Source organism: Phocoena sinus, chromosome 19 (assembly GCF_008692025.1).
Source record: "Phocoena sinus isolate mPhoSin1 chromosome 19, mPhoSin1.pri, whole genome shotgun sequence".
Taxonomy (NCBI): Eukaryota; Metazoa; Chordata; class Mammalia; order Artiodactyla; family Phocoenidae; genus Phocoena; species Phocoena sinus.
The window spans coordinates 34,321,478-34,344,356 of NC_045781.1; the positions used below are offsets into that span (position 1 = coordinate 34,321,478).

At 36.2% G+C, this 22,879-nt stretch overlaps 1 pseudogene; it reads right to left on the bottom strand.

Annotated features, from left to right (window-relative positions):
* LOC116744740 overlaps positions 1 to 22,879 on the bottom strand; it is a 53,740-nt pseudogene that overhangs the window by 12,399 nt on the left and 18,462 nt on the right.

Consider the following 22,879-nt stretch of genomic DNA (forward strand, 5'->3'; position numbering starts at 1 on the left):
TCAAAGTTTCCCCATCTCCTTTTGCACAAACTGAAGTTATTTTACCTTCGATTTTTGTCATTTCCTCACTCTGAGAGGCTATAAAATATGCTGTGTCCATAAGTAAATAAAAAAAAGTCCTCAGCCTCCCCAACAAAGAATATTTTTGGCAAACACTCTGCACTTACACTAAGTGTCAGAATTTCAAAGCCTCCCCAAGGAGTCCAGCAAACATATATAAGGAAAGGGAACAGAGTGATTATGAGTCCTTTTCAAGGCAGTGAGACCATTCTTTAGAAAGAGACTCAGGCTGTGTAAAGAGTCACTTGCTTATCTGATAAGACCTTTAGCAGCAGGAAAAAAAAAATACAGGCAGACAAAGAATAACGTATTGTTAGTTCAAAAAGGGGGAATTCATTTGAGAACTATGAATTATTTTAAAAACTTTGCTGTAGTAGTATATAGGAAGACTGTAATCCTTCTGATTATGTTCAATCCATACAATAGTCAGTTGTGTTAACAAGTATGTATTGTGCAAATTAAATTATCTTCAATGTATTGTACTTTAATGTTTGGAGATAAAGATGCTAATGACTATATGGATAAGGATTTGTTAACATTAACATTCCAACTTTTCAGTTACTAGTTCTGTAATCTTAAGCCAATTATCTAATATCTCTGAACCTCAGTTTCCATCTCTGTTAATTATGGACATTTCATGGGGTTTTTCTGAGGGTTAAAAAAAAAAAGAGTACAAATACAGAATCAATCATGGTCCATTAATTATAAAATGCCCCCAATGAGTGATTGTTCTGCTCCCACTACTAGTAAACCATTAACTGTTACTACATTTATCATTAAATGTTTGTTTTCAAACAATGGACATTTTTAGATTCTTCCAGTGCTTGCCAAAAGCAGAGCTCCTAAAGTCAAAGCAAGGAAACAGAGACATGAAATATTACAGGCATGGTGATAGAAACGCAAAAGTAAATTCTATCATGTAATGAAACATGGCATTTAAAATGCAAACAATTATTGCTCATATAAAAGAGTAGAAAAATAGGGAGAATGAAATGTCATTCTACCATTGTAACATCTTTTTCCCTTGTGTATTCATTCATTCATTTAACAAATGATTGTTAAACACATGTAATATTCGCGTCATTATTCTAGGCATTGTGGATAAAGAAGTTAACAAAACAGATAACAAATTTTAGCCCTCTTGGAGATTAAATTTTAGTAAGGACAAAAGGAGAATACGTATCATGTCATGTTCTATCCTATTCTACCCTATTCCCAGAGAATAATACATTATGTGCTTTATAATGTGCCTGTGTATATTTATGTTTATATTCATATTTATATTTATATACACATACCTACACATATGCTACTATGGAGAAAAATAAGACAGAGAAGAGGAATAAGGAGTGTGTGTATGGGTAAAGGGATTGCAATTTTAAATAAGGTGGCAAGGGAAAGGATCAGTGAGAAAGTATGAACAAAGACTTGAGGAAGGTATAATTTTGACCTTACTGGATAACTGAAAAGAGGGTATTCAAGGCAGAGGGAACAACCTGTGCCTGGCCCTGAGTAGAAGCATGCCTCACCTGTTGATGGACACGGAGACCAGTGCAGTCAGAGTGGAGTGACCAAGGGGTCAGTCCTATGATTTGAGGCTAGAGAGTTGGAGAGGGCCTTGCACATTATTCTAAGGGTTTTGGCCTTTTCTTTCAAAGAGATGGGAGAAACATTCTGACTTCTCTACTGAGAATAAATTAAAGGGAAGTAGAGAGGTAAGTTAGGAAGTAGGGAGTGATTGGATTCTTGATATATTTTGATGACAACATTGAGTGAGTTTTCTGAGTAATTGGATATGGGATGTGAGAGGAATCAAAGATAACTCACAGGTGTAGGCTTGAACAACTGGTGGGATGAAATTTCCCAGTAGAGAGATAGAAAAAGACAATGCTAGAGCAGATGGTGGAGGTTGGAAGATGGTAAGATCCAGAGTTCTATATTAGGAATATTAATTTTGCGATGATTATTAGGCATTCAAGCCTAGGCGTCATGGAAACACTTGCATAAAAATCTGAAGTTCAGGATAGAGATCCTTGCTAGAAATGTAAATTTGGAGTCACCAGCATATAGATTTTCTTCATATTCCTTTTACTCCTTATCTGTAGATGCATAGAATTTATAGATTATTTTTTCAACATTACATTAAAATATCTTCAGTATTACCTCATTGCAACATTTAGTATTATTTTAAGGGCAATGGAAGGTATGTGGCAGATCTGGGTATAAATGGTCCATTTTATCAGGTATCATTTTTACAGCTTTGAGCTTGGACATGCTATTTTAGATTTGTGATCCTCAGGTTCCTCAAGTGCAAATAAAAGATAATAATACTTACCTTACAAGATTTTTGTGAGGGTCACATTGTAATACCATTCTTCATAATTTTAGTTTCTAATTTAAGTGATATAGTTTAATCCTCACTAAAAAATAAAGGTAGGTGAAGTTATCCCAATAGGAATACTGAGCCTCAGCACGTTGACTAATGTGCTTATGCTAACATGGCTAGCAAATAGCAGAATCAAACGTTATCTATTCACTCATTCTTTTGTTTTGCTTTGCTTCTTTTGCTTCTGTGTGTATTCATATATAATATGAGTCTCAAGTCCCAGAAATAGAATAGGCACGCAATAATTTCTCACTGTTTTCATTATTACATATCTTACATATGTAAGAAGTTGAACATCAGCATTGAAGTAGTAACTAAATAATTTTACAGGAGATAAAACACAGTTATCGCTTGAATGAATAATGGTATGTGTGGTAGTTCTGGTAGCAAAATAGTTGCAAATGCAATAGCTTAGCTAAGTTAAGCAGCATTTACGAACATATATGCATAAGTGAATTTCAGTTGCTCAGTATATGGAATAGTATCAATGCACATGCTCAGCATCTTACTCAATGGATTGCCTTAAGATCAGTGCAGAGTGGATTCATGGGGCGTCTCTTATTTACTCAAGGTGTCCACTTTTCCAGTTTCTATGCAAGATACTCTGGTACTCTTTATTACCCCCTTCCAGTGCTTTCCATTGAGCAGGATTTATCCCAGACATCTAAATGTAACTTCATGTGTATATGTTAAGTGAAACCAGCCCATTAACTGGCAAATGCAGTTGAAAAGCTGTGGATGGTGAAGTCTTTCAATTATCTCTGTTACGGCCAAGCCAGATTTAAGTAGCTCTTTGTTTATGTAAATAATCTGATTAGTGTCTGTTCGCTTTCCTTCTCTTATTATTTATCATATACATTTTGTTTCACTCATATAACAAAGAATTTTTCCTATTATATAAATTATATCATAATATATTATCATATTTAGTATATAAATGCCAGAAGTTGTGTGCCAAGAGTAGTCAGGCATGTGACAGGAGCACACGTGTTGGTCATGAATCATGCTTTTGACATCCCACTCATGTGAATCTGATTTATGTGAGTAATTTCTTATAGAATTAACTATTCTCATCTGTAAATTGAAAAGGGGGTCCTGGTCTATCAGGGTTCATATTGTAAACAAACCACTGTTTACAAGATATGAATAACTTATTAGTGATAAGTGTGACAATAACTTTAAAACCCAATTTGTTAAGTACATATACTAATAAGCAGGTGCTCAAAATGTTTATATGAACTAGCTAAAATAATCCTTACAGTGACCCTCAAAGGCAAGTATTATAATTATATTAATTTTACAGATAGAGAAATTAGAAACTGAGGTATAGAGATGTTAAGTATCCTGCCCAAAGAGGCATAGCTGGTGTTTGTCTCTCTGATTTAAGAGTTCTTGCCCTTAAATGTGGTTCTTTAGATCAACAGTGTCCAATACAACTTTCTGCAATGCAAAAAATATTCTATATCTGTCCTGTCCTATGTGGCAACCACTAGTCACAAGTGGGTATTAAGCATTTGAAATGTGGTGACAGAGATAGAGGAACAGAATGTTCATTTTTATTTAGTTTTAGTTACAATTTAAATTAAGTAGCCATATATAGCTAGTGGCTATTACATTGTACATTGCAGCTCTAGAGTAAAAATCTGTCACACTGTGATACCCCCCCAGGGCTTGTGCTGTGTCTCCTTTGGCTTTGGGTCAGGGGTTAGGACAGAGCTTGGAATTCAGATGCATAGTGAGTATTTGCAGCAGACATTAAAGAAGAGAATGATTGATGGGTTCTACACTTAAATTGCAGATATAGTTCTGGGTTTGCAGCTGTCCCATCACAGCTGTCCTTTTCCACACCTTCCTTGCCTTTTAAGTTCTTGCTTAGTGAGCCTTGCCTTGACTTCATTTCAAGCTCCTCTGCTGGATCTAGACGCCAAAAGTGTCCCCATTTCCCAGGGAGAGAGTGTATGTGATGGTTGAAAGTGTGGGCTTCTGAGTAAGGCTGCTTTGTTTGACATTCAGTCCCACAACTTCTCAGCCTACTGTGCTTTCTTGGGAAAGTCCTTTAATCTCTGTGCATCTCAGTTTCCTGTTCTATAGGGAGTGCATAATAAAAGTTCTCATCACGACAATGTTGGGAGGATACATGGAGATAATCTTTGAAAAGCACTTTACAGAATATCTAGCAGCTAGATGACAGTCAACAAATACTGTCTATTTTTATTATTTTTCTCTGATTTTTCCTACTTCTGCTTTTCTTTCAAACCTCCAACACATCACAAATGCAAAATTTCAGGAGAATGTTTTACAGAAAACATTTCAAGACATTTATTAAGATTGTGTCTGCAGGACACTGATTTCTATCCTTTATTTAAACAATCATTTTTTGAGCTGAAATAACTTGCCAGGCTCTTCAGGTGGAACAAGGGATATAAAGATAAATAAGACATACGTACTGCCTCCAAGAAGTGCACAGTCTGGCAGGAAAAACAGCTAACAAACAGATTACAGACCAGTATCACTATTACAGAAGGACTAAGTATGAGGCAGTGATCAACATTACTGTATGGGTAGTAATTGTCAGGGAGGTCTTCACAGAAGAGGTTATAGCTGACTGGATTGTAAAGAGCACTTGGCATTTGCTTGATGCATATGAAATAAAAACCCTTGTTGATCAGTCTGTTCTTTGCTGTTGGGAACTTAATGAATAAATCATGAAAAGTAGTTCCTTTCTTTTCTCTTTGTGCAGGTCGAGTAAAAAACTCTGAAAAGTAAAGTTGATCTTGTATTCAGAGCACGTTTTCTCTACAAAAAATATCTTTTCAAAGGGTTAAAATGGGTCTTAAGAAAAAAGAACAGCAATAATTTGTATATGATTATGCTTGAGGTCTCAAACTAGAGCAGATGCCATATTAAAGGCTTTTAAAAAAATAATGCAGACAAAAGGAGTATCACAAAAAATACAATTCCTTTAGGTATTAACAAAAGTATGTCAAATAATTGCCACAGCTGATAAGTTGATTACTGCGTACCTGGAGGAGAGCATGGGACACACTGAAGAACAACTTGAGCTTCACATCACTGTAATTATAGCTCAGTCCTGGGCAATCTACACAGTCTTGTCCTGCCAAGACCCCTCATATAACTATGCACAACCCATGCCACCAATGGGATACATTGCACAAGAAATCACACATTTAAAATTAGAGGGCTGAAAGAGGCTCTCTAGCCACTGAGTGGAAGCAGCTGTTGTAAGTAAGATGTCTGGCCATCTCAATTTTCTGTAGTTTGGCTCAATGTGTTAGAAAGGAGTGACCCGTTTTAGATCTCTGTCACTAAGGAACTAGGGCATGGTGATTAAGAGTTCTGGAAATAGCTTTTATTCAAATCCTATCTCTGATCACCCTTGCTTGTGTGACCATGGATAAACTATTTAACCTATACGTGCCTCAGTTTCCTCATCTGTAAATTAATAATAGTATCTTACTTGTTCTAACTGTTAGTATCTCTGATACTAGTAATAGTATCTCTGTTTGTTTCTAATATTGTTCTAATAATTCAGTCAGGCAATATATGAAGTGTTTAGCTGGTGGCTGCTAAATTAGTGGCCAATAAAAGTTAGATATTGCCTCTCCAGTTATTCTGTCAGTTTATACTGTGTATTCTTCATGCATTGTGTTCTTCCAAGTCATTTGGCCTTTAATAAATGGTTGCTCAGTGAAGGAATAAGTAAATGACAGCCTTATATTTATATAGGTCTTGGAATCATTCTAACAAATCATTTTTCTCTAGTTTCAGCATTGCAATATTAGCATATATTCTTCCATAATTTGAATAAATGATGTTTTTATTTGTAAAATTATGTTACTAAATGTCCATAATACTCCATATTGGGAACAAAGAATGGTGTTTGGATTATTTCTAGTAATTATTTCAATGTTCTCATTCATTCATTGCTTGTTAATTCATTTTGCCAGTGGTTAGTGACCAATTGCAGAAAAACTGTTTGCAATTCTAATACATATATTGGAAAAACTTTATAGGTTATTATTGTGAAGTGTTAAAGATGGAAGACTTAAGCAAATTGTGGAAAACCACTTTTTCACAGGAACATTCATTGAGAACCACTCTACAGTGACCCTGACAGCAAGGACGTAGAATTTTTCTCTTGTATTTTGTCATAAGGGGCAATGTAGTCTCAGGATGGGGTTAGGAATCAGAAACCACTAAAATCTGGCATTCAGATTGTGTAAAAGACATTTTCTTTATTAACTATAACTAAGCAAATACTGTGAAGATCTGAGCTCCAGAGGAGTTTTATAAAATGTAAATAAAAAGCAACATAATGTTTCCTTTAATGAATATACTGGGCAGCATAAGAAAGGAAAAGAAAAGTGGTAATAAATCAATCACTGTATTGTAACTGGTCAGGAATGTTTCACAGTACTTGAGTTGTTCTTGAGATAATCCAACACATATTTTCAGCAAACGTGTGAAAATTATGTTTCACTAAAATTCATGGGGTGGGGGGAGGGCATTTTCACTTCTCCGCTTTCTAGAAGGAGGCATTTCCCCCTGCACTCACCCGTTCTCTTGCATCATGTTTACTCCTCACCCCGCACTGAAGTGGAGTTCCCCTTGTTAGGTGTATCATTTGAATGGGGGCTATTCTGCTCTACTTTTTTGTTCAGTACTTTCTGCCAGGGTTAAGTGGAAGGCTGTGAAAATAAGGTTTTGTCTTCTTTGTAGATTTCCCTCAGGTGAGGCAGAGGATGGGCAAGCCTGTTTGTATCTTTTACTGTAGCATATTAAATATCAGCTTTATTATTCACAAAACACATCTTTACATTCTGAGACTGTCTCTTATTTTTTTCCTTAATTTGGGAGTGTTTGTTTTGACTGATCCCCTTCCACCTCCAACTAGCCAACTCTCACTCTTCTTTCAGAAAAGAGGTGTGTTCGTGGGACTTCTTTTCTGACTAAGATGAACAACTACATCCTTTAGCATTATTCCTGAGTAGAGACAGTGGTAGTACCAGGAGTCTCTGAAGGTCTTATGTTAAAATGTAAGATGTAGTGGAGAAAGAAAAAAGAGTTGTCAGTAATAAGGTTTTATCTTAATGTTGTCAAGTGATTTCTGGAGTTATTGCTGGCACGTTTGTATTTGCTTTAACGACGGAGTCTGCTTTACAAAATCAGTTTGTGCCGGAAGAGGCTTATTTAAAATTGTTCTCATGGTGCTGTCTCCAGGTGGGAATCTGTTATTAGCGGTGGTGATAAGGAAGGCTGCAGACATGTCATGACATTCGTTACCCTCAGGATAAGAGTAAATCAAGGCTTTCTGAGGAAAGGGCAGGAGGGGAGAATTACTCCTTGTCACTGCCAGACTTTGCGGCTACCAGCAAAGGATCATTTTAAGCTGCTTCCAACTCAGGAAATTGGGAAAATTGTAGCTCCCACACTGATGATTGCTTTCCTCACTCTGCCCTCTTCAGAGCTGTCCTTTGCAGAGACTTCACTCAGGTCCATGGTCATGGCTAAGTTTTCCCTGCAGATAATTGAACAGTTACTTTATCTGTGTGTACAGGGGCCTCAGGGTCCGCTGTCGTGAGTTGAAATATTAGTAACACTGCTTTTACATGTCCCTGCACACACATACCCCCCCTCCACATAACCAAAAGCACACAGGTCGTTTTGACAGTATTGGTTATAAAATGAGTGTTTAGGAGACTAACATGTATTCAGGGGGGTGCGGGAGGCGGGTAGTTATTTTCCGTTAGTCAGGAAAGCTTTTTAACCCCCTAAAATAAGGTTAACTAATGAAAAAAAAGTATGTACTCACAAATTTGAAACAAATTTTTATTAATCAATTTCCCCCATCCCTGAAATAAAGTATATGAAATGACTGAGAGATTTTGTGTTACACCAGTACAGTGATGTCATTCACTCATATTCTGGGCTATTGTTAACCAACAAAAAAAATAGCAGCAAAAAAAACAAGGAAAGGCTATATGAATTCTAGGAATATGCTTATTTTAGACTGAAGATTAAGCATTATTGGATATGAAACTTGCAAATCTTTGGTTATATTCCCTTTTATTCAAAGATCAAAATGTTCTTTATACACCAGCGAAGAAAATACTGGGTATATTTGAATTCAGTAGATATCACCAACTCTTTTTTCAAGTGTTCTGACTTTGGCAGAAGCCAAGAAGCAGTTTGCAAAGCACTTTTCCTTAGTATTTAAATTCCCTTTGAGGTTTAAGAGAAATTTAATCCACATGTTTCTAATTAATTTGCACTCAACTCATAAAAAAAATGGTCTTCAATTTGATCTCATTGTGGTCCAGGGGCATTAGAAAGCTTTCAAATGAGCCTTCCTCCTTGAATTGATATCCAGATGTTGTGTTTTGTCAGCTCTAAGCAAATTCAAAACTCAGAAAAGTCTTGGTCATAAATGAGAAGGCACAGATGGTTTTGGAATTTAGGGGGCAAAAACCCCACAGATAATAGAAACTCTCTTAAAATATAAGGAACTATCATTTTTAAGGATTTCATTCAACTGGTGAGTAACATTATGCTCACTTAAAGATGGCAGTCTCTGCAGCTATGAGAAATTGAATAATCAGGGGCCAAACTGTGGAGTGAGAATATAGCCAGGAATAGACTCTCAGAGCCCTTCATTTTACTAATCACAAATAGTGATTAAAATAAATAAATTGTAGGAGGGTGAAAAGGATGGAACCAAATGTTAAAGCCATATGGTAACACCATCAGAGACAGAAAAAAAAAAAGGTTATTTTTCACATTTCAAATATTCCCTCACATCAACCACAAATAAAAGATGGGGAGGGGAGAAAGGACTAAATACTACTCAATGTGAGGCAAAAACAGTCAGATTCTAAATAATTATATTTCTGGCATTTCCCAGAGAGTTCAGCTTTTAAAGATTCAAATTCTCAATCTCAATTTACTGCATTTTGAGGCAAAGTGTGATTCCGTCTCTCTTAAATATGAATTTGGTTTGAAAAATACTTAAATTTTTTTCCACATCTTAAAATCAATAAGTCAGTTTGTAAAAACATGTCACAAACTGCTAAGCAGTAATCTTTTTCACCTTAGAATATGGATTGTTAACATTTCTGCCTTAGTTACAAATATCTTCAAAACAAGGATGAATTTATCAAAATCTTAAGCATTTTTTTTTTACTGGTGAGTTCCACCTGAGAACTTGATTATGATTTTTAAAATCTTATATTTGAAAGACACTTTAATGTAAATGCCTTAGCTAAACATTTTTTCCTATACTTCATTTAGTAGGATATGGATATTTGTGGGTTTTCCCCTTAGAAATTGCTTTACAGTCAACCAGTTCTGGTTCAGATTCTAGCTCCACATGTATAAGATGGGTTATTTGGGGACTTTACATTGTTTCTCATCTATTTTCTCACCGCCAAAATGGTGATTAAAAAAAGATACATGTGGCTAGTTTGTTGTGAGGACAGAGAGTGAGCTGTGCAATACCCATTTATTCCCTTTGCATGCACCTTCCCCTCCCCAACACAATGAATTGTATATAGGTGTAGCTCAGTCCTTGATAACCTCAGGAAAGCAAGCAGAACTTCACAGGAGATTTTTCTTTAATAATCTAAGCCCTCTTCACTCTTGTTTGATCTCTGTATTGTATAAGAGAATGCTATGCAATTCCTCTTGCATGTCAGTATTTCATAAACCTTGACTCCTGGTCTGGATTTAGCATCATTCAAATCAAAGCCCCAAATTCCTCTTTCCCTATTTCTTTCCAATAGAGAATATAGAAGATATCCATATCTACCTAGCAATCATTCACTTAAACTCTCACAGCAGCATCCCAATTTTCCTGTTGAACCCTCTTTCCTCCTCATTCCACATGAGTCAGATGGGCTTGACACCAGACCAGGTTCTCCAAGGCATTGTTTCAGTAACAGAAAGGCAAGTGACCCAAGAAAGGAGAATCAGGGCTGTTGGAACTCAATTGCAGTTTTTTTTTTTATTAGAAGAATTGAAGAGCTTTTGGGGGGCTTGATGAGACAATAGGTTTCATACCTGGAATTGCTTGTAGCTTTTGCCAGTATGAAGGGAAAAGCTTGTTTGTGGATGGAGCCCCCATGAAAGGAGAGCAAAAACTTCTGAGTTCTGATGGCCTTGGCTATGTGCCTGGAATCAGCCATACCTGAAGCCTTTCAATTACCTAAGAAAACACACTCTTCCTTTAGCACAAACCACTTTGAATTGGAGTGTTCTATTTAATACTAATATGAAAAGAACACATAGATAAATACATTTTTGTTGCATAATAAGATGGCTTTCATAAAAACAGTGACTAATGGCAACTATTTTTCTTCTTTTTCTCACAGTTGTTATTACTATGATTATTACTTGTGCCCAAAATTAGCAATAAAAGTTAGTTTTCTCATCTTTAACAGGCTTTAATTTTTTTTTTTTTTTCATTTCCAGCCCCCAGACCTTGTGGTGCTTGCAGACCTAGGCAAGTACTTTGTTGAAAACAAACAAACAACACACACACAGAAACAAACAAAACAAAACAAAAACACCCCCCCCCCCAAATTCCTCTCGTAAGATATGCCCAGCAGGTCTATAAAACTCCTGTGATTTCTCAGTTGCTTACAACTGTGTTTTCAACAGATACTTCACACTTTTTCTTTTTTTATTCCCTCTCGGCTGACTGCTTCACTATTTAATACCTGCTTGGGTAGCTTGATACTATTGATTCTAAATGAGTTCCTGATATTGGCCTTTTCATTTGAAAATGGATCCTAATTTATATTCTAATATATATTAGCAGTGTTGATCAAGGAGCCAGAGAAAGGTCTATGGACGATAATTTTGTAAAATAGAAAAAAAGAAGGCAATGGTTGTTATAGAAAAATACTAAATAAATGATAGGGATAAATGTAAAGGAACCACCTTCCTTATGTAGTCAGTGAAGGGCAGGGGCTATAAGCACCCTGGGAGAAGGTGCCACATTTGAATTGCCCTCCTTTGTACCCCAGCTGCCAGCAGAGTGAGAGGCATTGTCATAGATTCTCATCTCCATTTGCTTAAGGGCTATTGATGGCCAGGACCTCAGCAAAACAGATGGTGGAAGTAGGTTTTGATGTTTAGTCTTGTTCTGATGAGTTTCTATATGCAATTATTAGGGATTACGTAAAATTTCTTTAATCTTGCTTTAGGAAACCTTTTGGAAAAGTTCATTTGGGTAAAGGCAGAGTTTCCCTTCATCGATGTTGTCCTAAGTAGATAAATAAGGTTGCCTAAATTCTTTCCTATCACAGATATCTAAATATCTTTCTTGGGAAGCTAAGAGATCAGGAAGGAAAACTCAATTACATTATTTTAGGACTTGAGGAGAAAGTCAGATAGGCGCTCCCAGACTGTTGGTTAGCTATGGAGAATAGTAGTGAATAAACACAATCTGGCTTCTTTGAGTTGAATTCCCTTTTGTGATGGCCAGTGTGTTCTTGATACATTCTGTTGGTGAGAATGACATTCACAAATAGCATCCAGGTCTATATCTTACAACTTCCTCTTCCATGCTCACTAATGCTCCAGTATAATTTTTATTGCTACATATTGCCATATGATTCTTATTTTGCTCAAGAAGATCATTAGTTCTTAGCACAAGATAAAATTTGCCCAGTATTTTTCAGAAATGGTGATAAATGATCTCTGGCTGACCTTGCCTGCCCATTCCATTCTGTCTTTTCAAGGGCAGAGATATCAGCTGCATGGTGTGCTACAAAGGGAATTTGTCTTGAAATCAGTATATATGACATACAGTGTGAAAAATTACTACACATATGCATTTTTTTAAAAACCTCAGTTTATCTGTGTTAGTAGGTCAAATCATGTAATTTCTCAGAGATATTCTGCTACGTCTGCCATTGGTAAAATTGGAGGGTTTAATTGGGTAATCAGTGGTTCTCTAAAGAGATGAAAATAGGTGGCTCAAGCAGAGAAAAAAGGGATGATTTCAAGTTATGCTAGAAGGGAATATACCACACTCAGTCCCTGCAAAGTTTAAATGTCCTCAGCTTTCAGCTGAATTTTTTATTTCAAGCTACCTGCTCTTTTCCGTTGATACTGCTAAACAACCATCCCTAAAGGAACTATGGATATTTGCACATCAGCTGATTTGGCTTAAATTCTTTAATGTCGCCATTTTTTGTCTGAAAATAAGTATTTATTAACCTATCTAAATATGTATGGTGATTTGCTTTTTTTACTTTATAATATGAAGGAAAAAGGTTAAAATTAACAACAATTTATAATAGAAGGGGAACAATTGTGTGTGCCAAAAGCAGAGATACCTTCAGACTAAGTCATTCTACTTTGTGTTTATTCTGTAAAACCAAATTAACAAAATTAAATAACAAGACTTAAACACTTCAAATAACATTTTGAGAAATGATAGTTAAAATATGAGTTTTAATTAAGAAATTAAAACTCATGATTTAGCTATCTGGGAATGGAATCGCTTTTAAAACATAAAACTTTTACCATGGATGTAGGAAGGCTTTGTGTTGTGAAATAAGGGATTGCATAGATTGCTTTTTAAGAAATATTTCAGTAATAAGCTTTCATCTGAAGTTCATTGCTATTGTCTCCTTATAGTTTGAGTATTTTCTGAGTCTTAATAATCTTTATGACTTAAAGGAGTTGATAGAAATCCTAAGATGTATCAGTCCAAACAAATGGCAGAGCACATTCTACCAATGGTTAATAAAGAAAACATTTTATTTCTACAGCGCATCACATTTAACTGTATCACTTTTCCATCATCTGGATTGTTTTACCCCTAAAATTCTAAACAGTCATTTTGCTGAACTTTTAACAATGATGGTCTGTTCTGAGCATTACAGACATTTCTTTATTTTTAACAGCTTTATTGGACTATAATTGCTTTATAGTGGTGTGTTAGTTTCTGCTGTATAACAAAGTGAATCATCTGTACATATACATACATCCCCATATCTCCTCCCTCTTTCGTCTCCCTCCCACCCTCCCTATCCCACCCCTCTAGGTGGACACAGAGCACTGAGCTGATCTCCCTGTGCTATGCGGCAGCTTCCCACTAGCTATCTATTTTACATTTGGTAGTGTATATCTCTCCATGCCACTCTTTAACTTCGTCCCACCTTACCCTTCCCCCTCCCCATGTCCTCAAGTCCATTCTCTACATCTGCATCTTTATTCCTGTCCTGCCCCTAGGTTCTTCAGAAACTTTTTTCTTTTCTTTTTAAGATTCCATATACATGTGTTAGCCTATGATATTTGTTTGTGTCTTTCTGACTTACTTCAGTCTGTATGACAGTCTCTAGGTCCATCCACCTCACTACAAATAACTCAATTTCGTCTCTTTTTATGGCTGAGGAATGTTCCATTGTATATGTGTGCCACATCTTCTTTATCCATTCATCTGTCAGTGGACACTTACGTTGCTTCAGTGTCCTGGCTATTGTAAATAGTACTGGAGTGAACATTGTGGCAAATGTCTCTTTTTGAATTATGGTTTTCTCAGGGTATATGCCCAGTAGTGGGATTGCTGGGTCATATGGTAGTTCTATCTTAGTTTCTTAAGGAACCTCCATACTGTTCTCCATAGTGGCTGTATCAATTTACATTCCCAGCAACAGTGCAAGAGGGTTCCCTTTTCTCCACACCCTCTCCAGTATTTATTGTTTGTAGATTTTTTGATGAAGGCCATTCTGACCGGTGTGAGGTGATACCTTACTGTAGTTTTGATTTGCATTTCTCTAATGATTAGTGATGTTGAGCATCCTTTCATGTGTTTCTTGGCAGTCTGTATATCTTCTTTGGAGAAATGTCTATTTAGGTCTTCTGCCGATTTTTGGATTGGGTTGTTTGTTTTTTGATATTGAGCTGCATGAGCTGCTTGTATATTTTGGAGATTAATCCTTTGTCAGTTGCTTCATTTGCAAATATTTTCTCCCATTCTGAGGGTTGTCTTTTCGTCTTGTTTACAGTTTCCTTTGCAAAAGCTTTTAAGTGTCATTAGGTCCCAGTGGTTTATTTCTGTTTTTATTTCCATTTCTCTAGGAGGTGGGTTAAAAAGGATCTTGCTGTGATTTATGTCATGGAATGTTCTGCCTATGTTTTCCTCTAAGAGTTTGATAGTGTCTGGCCTTACATTTAGGTCTTTAATCCATTTTGAGTTTATTTTTGTGTATGGTGTTAGGGAGTGTTCAAATTTCATTCTTTTACATGTAGCTGTCCAGTTTTCCCAATGCCACTTATTGAAGAGGCTCTCTTTTCTCCACTGTATCTTCTTGCTTCCTTTATCAAAGGTAAGGGTGACCATATGTGCATAGGTTTATCTCTGGGCTTTCTATCCTGTTCCACTGATCTATATTTCTGTTTTTGTGCCAGTACCATACTGTCTTGATTACTATAGCTTTGTAGTATTGTCTGAAGTCAGGGAGTCTGATTCCTCCGGCTCCATTTTTCGTTCTCAAGATTGTTTTGGCTGCTCGGGGTCTTTTGTGTTTCCATACGAATTGTGAAATTTTTTGTTCTAGTTCTGTGAAAAATGCCATTGGTAGTTTGATAGGGATTGCATTGAATTTGTAGATTGCTTTGGGTAGTATAGTCATTTACACAATGTTGTTTCTTCCAGTCCAAGAGCATAGTATATCTCTCTATCTGTTTGTATCATCTTCAGCTTCTTTCATCAGTGTCTTATAGTTTTCTGCGTACAGGTTTTTTTTTTTTTTTTTTTGCGGTACGCGGGCCTCTCACTGTTGTGGGCTTTCCCGTTGTGAAGCACAGGCTCTGGACACGCAGGCTCAGCAGCCATGGCTCGTGGGCCCAGCCGCTCCGCGGCATGTGGGATCTTCCCAGACCGGGGCACAAACCTGTGTCCCCTGCATCGGCAGGCGGACTCTCAACCACTGCACCACCAGGGAAGCCCTGCATACAGGTCTTTTATCTCCTTAGGTAGGTTTATTCCTGGGTATATTATTCTAGTTTATTCTTTTTGTTGCAATGTTAAATGTGAATGTTTCCTTAATTTCTCTTTCAGATTTTTCATCATTAGTGTATAGGAATGCAAGAGATTTCTTTGCATTAATTTTGTATCCTGCTACTCTAGCAAATTATTGATTAGCTTTAGTAGTTTTCTGGTAGCATCTTTAGGATTCTGTATGTATAGTATCATGTCATCTGCAAACAGTGACAGTTTTACTTCTTCTTTTCCAGTTTGGATTACTTTTATATCTTTTTCTTCTCTGATAGCTGTGGCTAAAACTTCCAAAACTGTGTTGAATAATAGTGGTGAGAGTGGGTAACCTTGTCTTGTTCCTGATCTTAGTGGCAATGGTTTCAGTTTTTACCATTGAGAACGATGTTGGCTGTGGGTTTGTCATATATGGCCTTTATTATGTTGAGGTCAGTTTCCTCTATGCCCACTTTCTGGAGGATTTTTATCATAAATGGATGTTGAATTTTGTCAAAAGCTTTTTCTGCATCTATTGAGATGATCATATTGTTTTTCTCCTTCAGTTTGTTAATATGGTGTATCACATTGATTGATTTGCATATATTAAAGAATTCTTGCATTCTTGGGATAAACCCCACTTGCTTTTAATGTGCTGTTGGATTCTGTTTGCTAGTATTTTGTTGAGGAGTTTTGCATCTATGTTCATCAGTGATATTGGCCTGTAGTTTTCTTTTTTTGTGGCATCTCTGTTTGGTTTTGGTGTCAGGGTGATGGTAGCCTTGTAGAATGAGTGTGGGAGTGTTCCTCTGTCTGCTATGTTTTGGAAGAGTTTGAGAAGGATAGGTGTTAGCTCTTCTCTAAATGTTTGATAGAATTTGCCTGTGAAGCCATCTGGTCCTGGGCTTTTGTTCGTTGGAAGATTTTTAATCACAGTTTCAGTTTCAGTGCTTGTGATTGGTCTGTTTATATTTTCTGTTTCTTCCTGGTTCAGTCTCGGAAGGTTGTGCTTTTCTAAGAATTTGTCCATTACTTCCAGGTTGTCCATTTTATTGGCATATAGTTGCTTGTAGTAATCTCTCATGATTCTTTGTGTTTCTGCAGTGTCAGTTGTTACTTCTTTTTCATTTCTTATTCGATTGATTTGAGTCTTCTCCCTTTTTTTCTTGTTGAGTCTGGCTAATGGTTTATCAATTTTGTTTACCTTCTCAAAGAAGCAGCTTTTATTTTTATTGATCTTTGCTATCATTTCCTTCATCTATTTTTCATTTATTTCTGATCTGATCTTTATGATTTCTTTCCTTCTGCTAACTTGGGGGTTATTTTGTTCTTCTGTCTCTAATGAGCATTACAAACATCTTGTAGTTATTTTCTGTCAAGTTGCCATATAACTACTGTTGCCATATCTGTGCTTTGTTCATTTTCTGGAATAACATATTTATCCTAATTCAGGATGATCGCAGAGGTGAGTGAGTTCCTATCTCATGACGTGTTTGTTAGCAACTGTATTAAATCACAGTCTTTCTAATTGTTTGATGTAGAGACTGGCCTTCATTTATTCCACTTGTTTACACATGTTAAAAATCTGGTGCATGAAAGGTACTATATAAAGAGCTGTGTAGCAGGGCAGGAGGAGGGTAGGCATGAATAAGAGGCCCTTGTGGGGGTGGCAAACATGAAAGCATATCAGTATTCTACATGGTAGTTATAGAGTGCTGTTCAGAAGTATGTGCTAAGGAGAAGGGAGACCTCAGTCTGTCTATGTGAAATTATGTCTTTGCAGAGGATATAACATTAGTTTCATCTCTTATTGTCATTTATTTTGGAGTGTTTCTTTTATGTTTTGGTTGCCAGTACCTGTTTTAGACCTCTCTGAGGGTAGTCAAAGGAGGTTTCTGCTACTCACTTTTTCATTTAGAAAAAGAAATACAGCACATGTTTTAAACAATTCATTCCTCTCCATCTTCACTGTCACCATACAGTTCCAATAAGCTTCTGTACTCATTCCCCTGCTGCCATCCTTGCCAACTTCAGTGTATTCTCTATCCACAGTGGAAAGAGGGGAGGATGTAATTCAATCTGTCATTCTCCTGCTGTTGACTTTCCAAAGGTTCAACTTAATGGCCTTCAAGGTTCAGCAAGATCTGCCCTCATCTTAATCAGCACCACAGCCTTTTGCTTGAGGATCTTCAGGTCCTCAGAGTCTTCTGGCAAGAGCAGTTTTCCTTCTGCTCTTTGCTTGGCTGACTCCTCATTCTTTAGAGACTCAGATTAAATATTAGTTCCTCAGAGAAGTCTTTCCTAAGACTCAGTTAGATTATTTCACAGCATGTCGCACTTACCCATTGTAACCTACTTCATTATTTGTAATTTGCATATTTACTATCTATTTTCCACATTAAACCATAAACCTGTTAGGGGTTGAGACTGTTGTGGACTTTGCCCCTACAACAGAGTATGCGAGATATGGAATATTCAGGAAAACTATTTCCTGGATGAATTAATGTCATAACATTTGCATCTAGGCTAAATATTCCATCAATGTGTTTATAGTGTATATTGACCATTGTGTACTATGAATTTAACTTCCTAAAGATTGAGGAGGAGAAAAATAAAGCAAAACAAAGGTTTTAGGCATGAAATTAAATGGAAAACATATTGCATATTGCAATATTCTTACTTTTCTATTCAGGGAAACTTGAGCCTAAATTCAGTATGTTCATACTGTAGGCTGTGTTTACTGGAATCAAACTACCTTCAGCTATGGATAACCTGTCTTTGAACACTGCTGTAGGCTGCATTCTATCAGAGGAGTGGCCAAAAACTGTGAGACTAAACCATTATCATCGTATCTATAAATCAAGATGAAAGCTATAGACTTTCTCCTGTGGGTCTCACACTGCCTTTAGAAAAACAGAAAGGTGAGATATGTAGATATAAAAAGAGAAAATCTGAAAACAGTTATTTGGCATTAATGGAATAATGTTGACTATCTCATTTCCTTAAAAAACCTGTATGATGGTGAATTCTCAAAATGTGGCACAGCATCATTGCAGATACCTGGAAGAGCATGACCAATATTTTAACATCTCAATTTATGATGCCAACTCCAGGGTAAGATGAATTCTCTCAAAATCTTTTTATTTTTTTAAATTGAGGGATAATGGACATATAACACTTTATTAGTTTCAGGTATACAGTATAATTATTTGATATTTATATATATATTCCAAAATAATCACCAGAATAAGTCTGGTTAACATCCATCCCCATACATAGTTAAATTGTTTTTCTTGTGATGAGGACCTTTAAGATTTCTTAGTAACTTTCAAATATGCAATACTGTATTAGTAGTTTTGTATAAAATATTTTATATGTTTAGTTATATTCACTTTTTTAACATAGAGACTAATTCCAAGCCATTTAAAAAGCTATAGTTTTACCTTGCATGTCCTTTTTAACAAAAATGTATATTCTAAACAAAATTGCTGCCAGAATACAGTAGTATTTACTTTGGACCTGGAAAAGTGAAAATAAAGTGAAAAGAAACTGGGACGTGTATCAAACTACATATCAAACACCAAACGTGTATTCTGATATCTAAAGACCACTAAAGATTCTATATGTTCTTTTTTTCAACATCAGACCATTAAAAAAAGTTTTACATTAACTTGCCTATAAGTAGTGGATAAATCAAATGTATACCTATTGTAGTGTTTGTTACATTTAATAGTAAGCCTTTAAAAGCACACTTTTCTAATAAATATCCTTTTTAAGAACAAAGAGTTATTTTTAGTAGCAGAGGGAATGTTTTTTAATTGAATTTAGTAACACATTGATAGAAGGCTAGACTTCAGCTGTAAAATGAAAATTAGAGCTACATTTCATACTACCATACTTTGTGCACATTAATCTAATTTAAATGCTATTTAAGTGCAGCTCACTTGCTCTTCATTTTAATATTAGAATAATGGAAAATAGACTTAGTTGTGACAAAAATATTTAGCTTCTATATAGTAATGTTTTCAATTTACTGCCTTTTTTCTAAAGATTTCCAAATATTCCCACATACTCTGTCTTGTTTACTCCTCTCTTCATTTTGTGAAGTCAAATAGAAAAACAAAATTAGGTTAGAATCCAGGGAATTGACCTTTAATTTCATTTTCTTACTACCTTCTGATTGACTGAGTTTGGGGGAGTATATCATTCATTAAATCAATCAGTGCCTCATCTTCTCCAACTTTGCAATGAAGAGTTATCCTTTTCTAGTCCTTTCTTGTTGTACAAATAAAATATGAAATTAAATATTTGTGTCTCTACAGAAAATGGTGCCACATAAACTCAAGTAATACTGATTTATATTTTCTGGTTGACAAGCTAATTTACTTCCTAAATCGGTTATTGAAGGAGATTCAACCTTGATATCCTGAACTTTCCTGGGACCTTTGATAGTTGAAGGCAGACATTCCTTCATTCGCCCTTATCAAAGAGAACATTGGATGCTTTGCTAACATGTGGCTTCAAAGGAAACAAAATTAAATTTTGACTCATTTTGACAGTTAAAAATGAGTCCTTGTGTGAAGCATGAAACTAAAATGTAGCAGGTAGGGAGGGAACTAAATTCTGTTGAGCAACAAATCCATGTCAAGTATTGTGCTAGTAGGTGCTTTCCTTACTTCTCTAGTGACCAGATAAAATACTGGGCACCTAGTTAAATTTGAATTTCAGATAAACAACAAATAATTGTTAGTATAGGTATGGCCCATGAAATATTTGGGATATACTTATACTAAAAAAAATTGTTGTTTATCTGACATTCAGATTTAACTAAGAGCTTTATATTACTATTTGCTAAATCTGGCAACTCTGTTCTCATGGGAATTCTGCAAGGTAGGCTAACACCACCCCATGTTACAATTGGGAAAACTAAGTTTCAGAGAACTTTCATTATATGTCTTAGATCACACAGCCAGCAAAGTGGCAGAGGTGGAGATGAACCCAGGCCTGTCTGTGCCCGTTTTCAGTGCTCATCCCAGTATACCCTCCTGCCTACATGATACACCAACACATCTGGCTGCAGAATCAACAAGGATGGCTTCCACCAACACATGCACTTCTCCATAACTAAATAGATCAAGAGGAAAGGAAATATTTTATTTCATTCCACCTCCTCCCCAGGCAAAATCTCCCCCTGCTCTCCAAGGTCTGTCAGAAGAGAAAAGAGTACTGTCGTTTATTCCTAGCACGTAATACAACAGCAACCACATTCCCTCGAGGTGAGAAACCCAGAGTATACTCAGTGCCGAGGGGCCTCCTTACAGTCTCCTAAGATCCTATCCTTGTTCCTGTACCGCTATTTATCATTTTTGTGATGAGACATATTTGGGGAAGCACTTTAGTAATACCCTCAAAGCAGTCGTTCCAGGACTCCTTATGGCCGTAGGTGGCCATCTGTGGTGTGTAGATTCTGAAGGATGAAAGAAAAACTGAGTTTATTCACAGTTAAAGTAATGAAAGTGGCAGCTATTAAAGCTATTTTCTGTTCTGAAAGAAAGGGAGAGAGAATACTGACACTGGGGACAAAGGAAGATGTATTGCTGAGTGTAGAGCTTCAGAAACCTTGCCCTGCAATCTGTGTTGCTGCTCCTACACAGTTTGGCAGGGGACAAACAGTGAATAGTGTTCTATTTTTAATTTTAAACTTTTAAGCAGAAGACCATCAAGAATAATCTGCTCAGTAAACATTTGGTCTAGAGTCTTAGCATTTCTCTTCGTTCGTCAAACAGTATCACAAATGTTAAATGTTAGAGAAGAACCAATGGCATGTGTGTTTTATCAGTGAATCCTTTGCCAAGAATATCTCTGGATTTATTTCTTCTCCTGATACAGTTTAGAAATGAAATGATAAACATAGCTGGAAGGCTGTGAATGTAGGTATAAAATATGGACTTTCTAGCCTAATAGACACAGGTTCAAGTGCCAGTTCCACAACTTAGCTGCTGTGTGACTTTGAACATGTTCCTTAAATTCTTCCATCTGTTCCTTCTGAGAATTGAATATATAGTGATACCTACTTGATGGTAACATTGCAAAGATGAGAAGAAATTTTGTACATGAATGCATGGACATATTAGACACCCCCAAATGCTTATCAGTTCCCTTTTATCTGTCTTTTAAATGTTGAAAATGCAATTAATTGAGAGAAGAGAACAGTATTAAGCACAATAAGACTGTAGATTTAAAGGCATCATGTTATTTTATTTAAAATTATGTCACATGTTATTATTATCTGGGTATATGACATGTTATAGATCCAGAAGCAATAGCATTGACTTAGTAATCTTCTTAATACTTCTCTAATTCCTACAGTTTGTCTTGGATGAGTTCAGTGGGTGGATGCAATAGGACCATTATTATTCTTTAATATAAGAAATTCTCAGATATGTGTCTCTCTATGTCATTGGAATTGATGGTAATGAATTTTCTGTCCAGAGATATTCACCTAGCATCACACTCATAATAACTACACATAAGGAACTCTGTGAAATGGATACATTTTCAGGGAAAATAGGTGGATCAGATGGCTGTTAAGTTGAGGTTATTTTCCAGCTTTGAGATTCTGCATTTCTAAGTATAGATTCTATAACTGACTTATTGAATCAGATTTAATTAATCCATTCACTTATTCTTTCAGTAAAAATGCATATATTGTGCTCCTACTATGTATTCAACATTGCTATAAGCATTTAATTAATGAACACTGTGTAGAAATCATAGAGAAACTAGTATATTGAAATGTAGTGAGGAGAGAAAAAAAATTGTCAACCAATAGTTCCTTGTTACTGTGCATTGAGCAATATATTTTATCCCATTACATTTTATTTGTGTCACTTCCATTCTGCTCTCGGTATGAACAGACAAGGCTAATATTGTTTCTGGTGAAGGCCTGACAGCCATTCTGTTGACTTGTTTGGCATTACATTTGAGCTGCGCTCATGCGGCCCAGACTGCTGAAGGATGGCTTGACTGAAAAGTACAGGCAGTATGCCCTAGGGAGAAAGGGCAGAGTTTTAGAAAAAAGAGAAATTTGGAACCAGTATTTGTACATATATGCACTGCCAAAGGCTCTGAAAATTCCTGCACAGTGGTTTAGGTAGCCTAAAGAGAAATGACTGCTACCCTCCATAACAGACCCTGGAGCCAAATAGACTAATTTTAAAGAATACGAGCTTTGATGTCACATGATCCAATCCCTGCTTCACTGTTGTAATGAGCCCTGTGTGTTGCCTTCTCAGCAACCTTTTCCAAAGATGTACCCAGATTTTCCTTCCAGAAAATTTATTTTCCCCCAATTTATGTTGGTCAAATGATGTGGATGCAACTGGGGCCACCATCTGCTGGAGGTATAGGCCATCTTGAACATTTAC